We start from the raw sequence: 9,659 nt of genomic DNA, 5'->3' as shown, positions 1-9,659 counted from the left end.
CTCGCACAGTTTCCGCCCTCGCCGTTAGATGATGTTCTACGTCACGCTCGCGGTGTTACAGGATGTGCTACGTCCGCCGCTATGGTCGAGGGTGGCGCTTGTGAACACTCTCAAGGCTCGCTATCACCCAGTAAACATAAATACCCACGAGAGCAGCAGATTGGACAGCCGTCGCCGTAGCTCAGTTGGTAAGAGCACCGGAGGCGATATTCGGAGGTCGTGGTTTCGGATCCTACCGGCGGCATGGTTGTTTTTCTGCTGCTTTATAAGTAATTTTCTTTAAACGATTTATTAATCTAAGTATTATTACCCACTGATAAGCATAACACATAAAAAAAAATTAAGGCTCACCTATGCACTTTGGTTTCGGTGACTGTTGGCTCCCTTCATAAATTTGTCAAACGGGCTCTCATTTTATTTAACTTGTCTGCTAATAGCTTAACGAGGGTCTCGGTTCTGGCAGTCTTGATGCCATAGGTAGCATAAGAGGGCTCTCGCAGAGTTTCCGCTCTCGCCATTAGATGACGTTCTACGGCACGCTCGCGGTATTACAGGACGTGCTACGTCCCCCGCTATGGTCGAGGGTGGCGCTGGTGAACACTCTCAAGGCTCGCTTACACCCAGTAAACATAAATACCCACGAGAGCAGCAGATTGGACAGCCGTCGCCGTAGCTCTGTTGGTAGCAGCACCGCACGCGATATTCGGAGGTCGTGGGTTCGGATCCCGCCGGCGGCATGGTTGTTTTTTCTGCTGCTTTATAAGTAATTTTCTTTAAGCGATTTATTAATCTAAGTATTATTATCCCACTGATAAGCATAACACATAAAAAAATTTAACGTTCCCCTATGCACCTTGGTTTCGGTGACTGTTGGCTCCCTTCATACATTTGTCAAACGGGCCCCTCATTTCATTTAACTTGTCTGCTAATAGCTTAACGAGGGTCTCGGTTCTGGCAGTCTTGATGCCATAGGTAGCTTAAGAGGGCTCTCCCACAGTTTCCGCCCCTCGTTGTTAGAATACGTTCTACGTCTCGCTCGCTGTATTACAGGACGTGCTACGTCCGCCTCTATAGTCGAGGGTGGCGCTGGTGAACACTCTCAAGGCTCGCTTACACCCAGTAAACATAAATACCCACGAGAGCAGCAGATTGGACAGCCGTCGCCGTAGCTCAGTTGGTAAGAGCACCGGACGCGTTATTCGGAGGTCGTGGGTTCGGATCCCACCGGCGGCATTGTTGATTTTTCTGCTGCTTTATAAGTAATTTTCTTTAAGCGACTTATTAATCTAAGTATTATTATCCCACTGATAAGCATAACACATAAAAAAATTTAACGTTCCCCTATGCACCTTGGTTTCGGTGACTGTTGGCTCCCTTCATACATTTGTCAAACGGGCCCCTCATTTCATTTAACTTGTCTGCTAATAGCTTAACGAGGGTCTCGGTTCTGGCAGTCTTGATGCCATAGCTAGCATAAGAGGGTTCTCGCACAGCTCAGCCCTCGCCGTTAGATGATGTTCTACCTCACGCTCGCGGTATTACAGGACGTGCTACGTTCGCCGCTATGATCGAGGGTGGCGCTGTTGAACACTCTCAAGGCTTGCTTACACCCAGTAAACATAAATACCCACGAGAGCAGCAGATTGGACAGCCGTCGCCGTAGCTCAGTTGGTAAGAGCACCGGACGCCATATTCGGAGGTCGTGGGTTCGGATCCCACCGGCGGCATTGTTGATTTTTCTGCTGCTTTATAAGTAATTTTCTTTAAGCGACTTATTAATCTAAGTATTATTATCCCACTGATAAGCATAACACATAAAAAAATTTAACGTTCCCCTATGCACCTTGGTTTCGGTGACTGTTGGCTCCCTTCATAAATTTGTCAAACGGGCTCTCATTTTATTTAACTTGTCTGCTAATAGCTTAACGAGGGTCTCGGTTCTGGCAGTCTTGATGCCATAGGTAGCATAAGAGGGCTCTCGCAGAGTTTCCGCTCTCGCCATTAGATGACGTTCTACGGCACGCTCGCGGTATTACAGGACGTGCTACGTCCCCCGCTATGGTCGAGGGTGGCGCTGTTGAACACTCTCAAGGCTTGCTTACACCCAGTAAACATAAATACCCACGAGAGCAGCAGATTGGACAGCCGTCGCCGTAGCTCAGTTGGTAAGAGCACCGGACGCGATATTCGGAGGTCGTGGGTTCGGATCCCACCGTCGGCATGGTTGTTTTTCTGCTGCTTTATAAGTAATTTTCTTTAAGCGATTTATTAATCTAAGGTATTATTACCCCACTGATAAGCATAACACATAAAAAAATTAACGTTCCCCTATGCACCTTGGTTTCGGTGACTGTTGGCTCGCTTCATAAATTTGTCAAACGGGCCCCTCATTTCATTTACTTGTCTGCTAATAGCTTAACGAGGGTCTCGGTTCAGGCAGTCTTGATGCTATAGGTAGCATAAGAGGGCTCTCGCACAGTTTCCGCCCTCGCCGTTAGATGACGTTCTACGGCACGCTCGCGGTATTACAGGACGTGCTACGTCCGCCGCTATGGTCGAGGGTGGCGCTGGTGAACACTCTCAAGGCTCGCTTACACCCAGTAAACATAAATAGCCACGAGAGCAGCAGATTGGACAGCCGTCGCCGTAGCTCAGTTGGTAAGAGCACCGGACGCGATATTCGGAGGTCGCGGGATCGGATCCCACCGGCGGCATGGTTGTTTTTCTGCTGCTTTATAAGTAATTTTGTTTAAGCGATTTATTAATCTAAGTATTACTATCCCACTGAGAAGCATAACACAAAAAAATTAACGTTCCCCTATGCACCTTGGTTTCGGTGACTGTTGGCTCCCTTCATTAATTTGTCAAACGGTGCCTTCAATTCATTTAACTTGTCTGCTAATAGCTTAACGAGGGTCTCGGTTCTGGCAGTCTTGATGCCATAGGTAGCATAAGAGGGCTCTCGCACAGTTTCCGCTCTCGCCGTTAGATGACGTTCTACGTCACGCTCGCGGTATTACAGGACGTGCTACGTCCGCCGCTATGGTCGAGGGTGGCGCTGGTGAACACTCTCAAGGCTCGCTTACACCCAGTAAACATAAATACCCACGAGAGCAGCAGATTGGACAGCCGTCGCCGTAGCTCAGTTGGTAAGAGCACCGGACGCGTTATTCGGAGGTCGTGGGTTCGGATCCCACCGGCGGCATTGTTGATTTTTCTGCTGCTTTATAAGTAATTTTCTTTAAGCGACTTATTAATCTAAGTATTATTATCCCACTGATAAGCATAACACATAAAAAAATTTAACGTTCCCCTATGCACCTTGGTTTCGGTGACTGTTGGCTCCCTTCATACATTTGTCAAACGGGCCCCTCATTTCATTTAACTTGTCTGCTAATAGCTTAACGAGGGTCTCGGTTCTGGCAGTCTTGATGCCATAGCTAGCATAAGAGGGTTCTCGCACAGCTCCGCCCTCGCCGTTAGATGATGTTCTACCTCACGCTCGCGGTATTACAGGACGTGCTACGTTCGCCGCTATGGTCGAGGGTGGCGCTGTTGAACACTCTCAAGGCTTGCTTACACCCAGTAAACATAAATACCCACGAGAGCAGCAGATTGGACAGCTGTCGCCGTAGCTCAGTTGGTAAGAGCACCGGACGCCATATTCGGAGGTCGTGGGTTCGGATTCCCACCGGCGGCATTGTTGATTTTCTGCTGCTTTATAAGTAATTTTCTTTAAGCGACTTATTAATCTAAGTATTATTATCCCACTGATAAGCATAACAGATAAAAAAATTTAACGTTCCCCTATGCACCTTGGTTTCGGTGACTGTTGGCTCCCTTCATAAATTTGTCAAACGGGCTCTCATTTTATTTAACTTGTCTGCTAATAGCTTAACGAGGGTCTCGGTTCTGGCAGTCTTGATGCCATAGGTAGCATAAGAGGGCTCTCGCAGAGTTTCCGCTCTCGCCATTAGATGACGTTCTACGGCACGCTCGCGGTATTACAGGACGTGCTACGTCCCCCGCTATGGTCGAGGGTGGCGCTGTTGAACACTCTCAAGGCTTGCTTACACCCAGTAAACATAAATACCCACGAGAGCAGCAGATTGGACAGCCGTCGCCGTAGCTCAGTTGGTAAGAGCACCGGACGCGATATTCGGAGGTCGTGGGTTCGGATCCCACCGTCGGCATGGTTGTTTTTCTGCTGCTTTATAAGTAATTTTCTTTAAGCGATTTATTAATCTAAGTATTATTACCCCACTGATAAGCATAACACATAAAAAAATTAACGTTCCCCTATGCACCTTGGTTTCGGTGACTGTTGGCTCGCTTCATAAATTTGTCAAACGGGCCCCTCATTTCATTTAACTTGTCTGCTAATAGCTTAACGAGGGTCTCGGTTCAGGCAGTCTTGATGCTATAGGTAGCATAAGAGGGCTCTCGCACAGTTTCCGCCCTCGCCGTTAGATGACGTTCTACGGCACGCTCGCGGTATTACAGGACGTGCTACGTCCGCCGCTATGGTCGAGGGTGGCGCTGGTGAACACTCTCAAGGCTCGCTTACACCCAGTAAACATAAATAGCCACGAGAGCAGCAGATTGGACAGCCGTCGCCGTAGCTCAGTTGGTAAGAGCACCGGACGCGATATTCGGAGGTCGCGGGATCGGATCCCACCGGCGGCATGGTTGTTTTTCTGCTGCTTTATAAGTAATTTTGTTTAAGCGATTTATTAATCTAAGTATTACTATCCCACTGAGAAGCATAACACAAAAAAATTAACGTTCCCCTATGCACCTTGGTTTCGGTGACTGTTGGCTCCCTTCATTAATTTGTCAAACGGTGCCTTCAATTCATTTAACTTGTCTGCTAATAGCTTAACGAGGGTCTCGGTTCTGGCAGTCTTGATGCCATAGGTAGCATAAGAGGGCTCTCGCACAGTTTCCGCTCTCGCCGTTAGATGACGTTCTACGTCACGCTCGCGGTATTACAGGACGTGCTACGTCCGCCGCTATGGTCGAGGGTGGCGCTGGTGAACACTCTCAAGGCTCGCTTACACCCCTGTAAACATAAATACCCACGAGAGCAGCAGATTGGACAGCCGTCGCCGTAGCTCTGTTGGTAACAGCACCGGACGCGATATTCGGAGGTCGTGGGTTCGGATCCCGCCGGCGGCATGGTTGTTTTTTCTGCTGCTTTATAAGTAATTTTCTTTAAGCGACTTATTAATCTAAGTATTATTATCCCACTGATAAGCATAACACATAAAAAAAATTAACGTTCCCCTATGCACCTTGGTTTCGGTGACTGTTGGCTCCCTTCATAAATTTGTTAAACGGGCCCCTCATTTCATTTAACTTCTCTGCTAATAGCTTAACGAGGGTCTCGGTTCTGGCAGTCTTGATGCCATAGGTAGCATAAGAGGGCTCTCGCACAGTTTCCGCCCTCGCCTTTAGATGACGTTCTACGTCACGCTCGCGGTATTACAGGACGTTCTACGTCCGCCGCCATGGTCGAGGGTGGCGCTGGTGAACACTCTCAACGCTCGCTTACACCCAGTAAACATAAATACCCACGAGAGCAGCAGATTGGACAGCCGTCGCCATAGATCAGTTGGTAAGAGCACCGGACGCGATATTCGGAGGTCGTGGGTTCGGATCCCACCGGCGGCATGGTTGTTTTTCTGCTGCTTTATAAGTAATTTTCTTTCAGCGATTTATTAATCGAAGTATTATTATCCCACTGATAAGCATAACACATAAAGAAAATTAACGTTCCCCTATGCACCTTGGTTTCTTTGACTGTTGGCTCCCTTCATAAATTTGTCAAACGGGCCCCTCATTTCATTTAACTTGTCTGCTAATAGCTTAACGAGGGTCTCGGTTCTGGCAGTCTTGATTCCATAGGTAGCATAAGAGGGCTCTCGCACAGTTTCCGCCCTCGCCGTTAGATGACGTTCTACATCACGCTCGCGGTATTACAGGACGTGCTACGTCCGCCGCTATGGTCGAGGGTGGCGCTGGTGAACACTCTCAAGGCTCGCTTGCACCCAGTAAACATAAATACCCACTAGAGCAGCAGATTGGACAGCGGTCGCCGTAGCTCTGTTGGTAACAGCACCGGACGCGATATTCGGAGGTCGTGGGTTCGGATCCCGCCGGCGGCATGGTTGTTTTTTCTGCTGCTTTATAAGTAATTTTCTTTAGGCGATTTATTAATCTAAGTATTATTATCCCACTGATAAGCATTACACATAAAAAAAATTAACGTTCCCCTATGCACCTTGGTTTCGGTGACTGTTGGCTCCCTTCATACATTTGTCAAACGGGCCCCTCATTTCATTTAACTTGTCTGCTAATAGCTTAACGAGGGTCTTGGTTCTGGCAGTCTTGATTCCATAGGTAGCATAAGAGGGCTCTCGCAGTTTCCGCCCTCGCCGTTAGATGATGTTATACGTCACGTTCGCAGTATTACAGGACGTGCTACGTCCGCCGCCATAATCGAGGGTGGCGCTGGTGAACACTCTCAAGGCTCGCTTACACCCAGTAAACATAAATAGCCACGAGAGCAGCAGATTGGACAGCCGTCGCCGTAGCTCAGTTGGTAAGAGCACCGGACGCGATATTCGGAGGTCGTGGGTTCGGATCCCACCGGTGGCATGGTTGTTTTTCTGCTGCTTTATAAGTAATTTTCTTTAAACGATTTATTAATCTAAGTATTATTATCCCACTGATAAGCATAACACATAAAAAAAATTAACGTTCCCCTATGCACCTTGGTTTCGGTGACTGTTGGCTCCCTTCATACATTTGTCAAACGGGCCCCTCATTTCATTTAACTTGTCTGCTAATAGCTTAACGAGGGTCTCGGGTCTGGCAGTCTTGATGCCATAGGTAGCTTAAGAGGGCTCTCCCACAGTTTCCGCCCTTGTTAGATGACGTTCTACGTCACGCTCGCGGTATTACAGGACGTGCTAGGTCCGCCGGTATGGTCGAGGGTGGCGCTGGTGAACACTCTCAAGGCTCGCTTACACCCAGTAAACATAAATACCCACGAGAGCAGCAGATTGGACAGCCGTCGCCGTAGCTTAGTTGGTAACAGCACCGGACGCGATATTCGGAGGTCGTGGGTTCGGATCCCACCGGCGGCATGGTTGTTTTTCTGCTGCTTTATAAGTAATTTTCTTTAAGCGATTTATTAATCTAAGTATTATTATCCCACTGATAAGCATAACACATAAAAAAATTAACGTTCCCCTATGCACCTTGGTTTCGGTACTGTTGGGCTCCTTCATAAATTTCTCAAACGGGCCCCTCATTTCATTTAACTTGTCTGCTAATAGCTTAACGAGGGTCTCGGTTCTGGCAGTCTTGATGCCATAGGTAGCATAAGAGGGCTCTCGCACAGTTTCCGCCCTCGCCGTTAGATGACGTTCTACGTCACGCTCGCGGTATTACAGGACGTTCTACGTCCGCCGCCATGGTCGAGGGTCGCGCTGGTGAACACTCTCAACGCTCGCTTACACCCAGTAAACATAAATACCCACGAGAGCAGCAGATTGGAGAGCCGTCGCCGTAGCTCAGTTGGTAAAAGCACCGGACGCGATATTCGGAAGTCGCGGGTTCGGATCCCACCGGCGGCATGGTTGTTTTTCTGTTGCTTTATAAGTAATTTTGTTTAAGCGATTTATTAATCTAAGTATTACTATCCCACTGATAAGCATAACACAAAAAAAATTAACGTTCCCCTATGCACCTTCGTTTCGGTGACTGTTGGCTCCCTTCATAAATTTCTCAAACGGGCCCCTCATTTCATTTAACTTGTCTGCTAATAGCTTAACGAGGGTCTCGGTTCTGGCAGTCTTGATGCCATAGGTAGCATAAGAGGGCTCTCGCACAGTTTCCGCCCTCGCCGTTAGATGACGTTCTACGTCACGCTCGCGGTATTACAGGACGTTCTACGTCCGCCGCCATGGTCGAGGGTTCGCGCTGGTGAACACTCTCAACGCTCGCTTACACCCAGTAAACATAAATACCCACGAGAGCAGCAGATTGGAGAGCCGTCGCCGTAGCTCAGTTGGTAAAAGCACCGGACGCGATATTCGGAGGTCGCGGGTTCGGATCCCACCGGCGGCATGGTTGTTTTTCTGCTGCTTTATAAGTAATTTTGTTTACGCGATTTATTAATCTAAGTATTACTATCCCACTGATAAGCATAACACAAAAAAAATTAACGTTCCCCTATGCACCTTGGTTTCGGTGACTGTTGGCTCCCTCATAAATTTGTCAAACGGGCCCCTCAATTCATTTAACTTGTCTGCTAATAGCTTAACGAGGGTCTCGGTTCTGGCAGTCTTGATGCTATAGGTAGCATAGGAGGGCTCTTGCACAGTTTCCGTTCTCGCCGTTAGATGACGTTCTACGGCACGCTCGCGGTATTACAGGACGTGCTACGTCCGCCGCTATGGTCGAGGGTGGCGCTGGTGAACACTCTCAAGGCTCGCTTACACCCAGTAAACATAAATACCCACGAGAGCAGCAGATTGGAGAGCCGTCGCCGTAGCTCAGTTGGTAAAAGCACCGGACGCGATATTCGGAGGTCGCGGGTTCGGATCCCACCGGCGGCATGGTTGTTTTTCTGCTGCTTTATAAGTAATTTTGTTTACGCGATTTATTAATCTAAGTATTACTATCCCACTGATAAGCATAACACAAAAAAAATTAACGTTCCCCTATGCACCTTGGTTTCGGTGACTGTTGGCTCCCTTCATAAATTTGTCAAACGGGCCCTTCAATTCATTTAACTTGTCTGCTAATAGCTTAACGAGGGTCTCGGTTCTGGCAGTCTTGATGCTATAGGTAGCATAGGAGGGCTCTTGCACAGTTTCCGTTCTCGCCGTTAGATGACGTTCTACGGCACGCTCGCGGTATTACAGGACGTGCTACGTCCGCCGCTATGGTCGAGGGTGGCGCTGGTGAACACTCTCAAGGCTCGCTTACACCCAGTAAACATAAATACCCACGAGAGCAGCAGATTGGACAGCCGTCGCCGTAGCTCTGTTGGTAACAGCACCGGACGCGATATTCGGAGGTCGTGGGTTCGGATCCCGCCGGCGGCATGGTTGTTTTTTCTGCTGCTTTATAAGTAATTTTCTTTAAGCGACTTATTAATCTAAGTATTATTATCCCACTGATAAGCATAACACATAAAAAAAATTAACGTTCCCCTATGCACCTTGGTTTCGGTGACTGTTGGCTCCCTTCATAAATTTGTCAAACGGGCCCCTCATTTCATTTAACTTCTCTGCTAATAGCTTAACGAGGGTCTCGGTTCTGGCAGCCTTAATGCCATAGGTAGCATAAGAGGGCTCTCGCACAGTTTCCGCCCTCGCCGTTAGATGATGTTATACGTCACGTTCGCAGTATTACAGGACGTGCTACGTCCGCCGCTATGGTCGAGGGTGGCGCTGGTGAACACTCTCAAGGTTCGCTTACACCCAGTAAACATAAATAGCCACGAGAGCAGCAGATTGGACAGCCGTCGCCGTAGCTCAGTTGGTAAGAGCACCGTACGCGATATTCGGAGGTCGTGGGTTCGGATCCCACCGGCGGCATGGTTGTTTTTCTGCTGCTTTATAAGTAATTTTCTTTAAACGATT

The 9,659-nt window shown here is 48.3% G+C and overlaps 2 non-coding genes across 2 annotated transcripts; both read left to right on the top strand.

The window, feature by feature from the left end:
• The first annotated feature begins 1,653 nt into the window (after window positions 1–1,653).
• Window positions 1,654–1,727, top strand: TRNAW-CCA (transfer RNA tryptophan (anticodon CCA)). Its single transcript has one exon. It is a non-coding gene; the product is annotated as a tRNA-Trp (tRNA).
• A 1,898-nt stretch (window positions 1,728–3,625) lies between these two features.
• On the top strand, window positions 3,626–3,700 carry TRNAW-CCA (transfer RNA tryptophan (anticodon CCA)). The gene has a single exon. It is a non-coding gene; the product is annotated as a tRNA-Trp (tRNA).
• Window positions 3,701–9,659: the final 5,959 nt, after the last annotated feature.

The sequence above is a fragment of the Amblyomma americanum genome, chromosome 6 (assembly GCF_052857255.1).
Source record: "Amblyomma americanum isolate KBUSLIRL-KWMA chromosome 6, ASM5285725v1, whole genome shotgun sequence".
Classification (NCBI taxonomy): domain Eukaryota; kingdom Metazoa; phylum Arthropoda; class Arachnida; order Ixodida; family Ixodidae; genus Amblyomma; species Amblyomma americanum.
The sequence above is the reverse complement of the archived record's forward strand: the minus strand, read 5'-3'. Positions and strand labels throughout refer to the sequence as shown.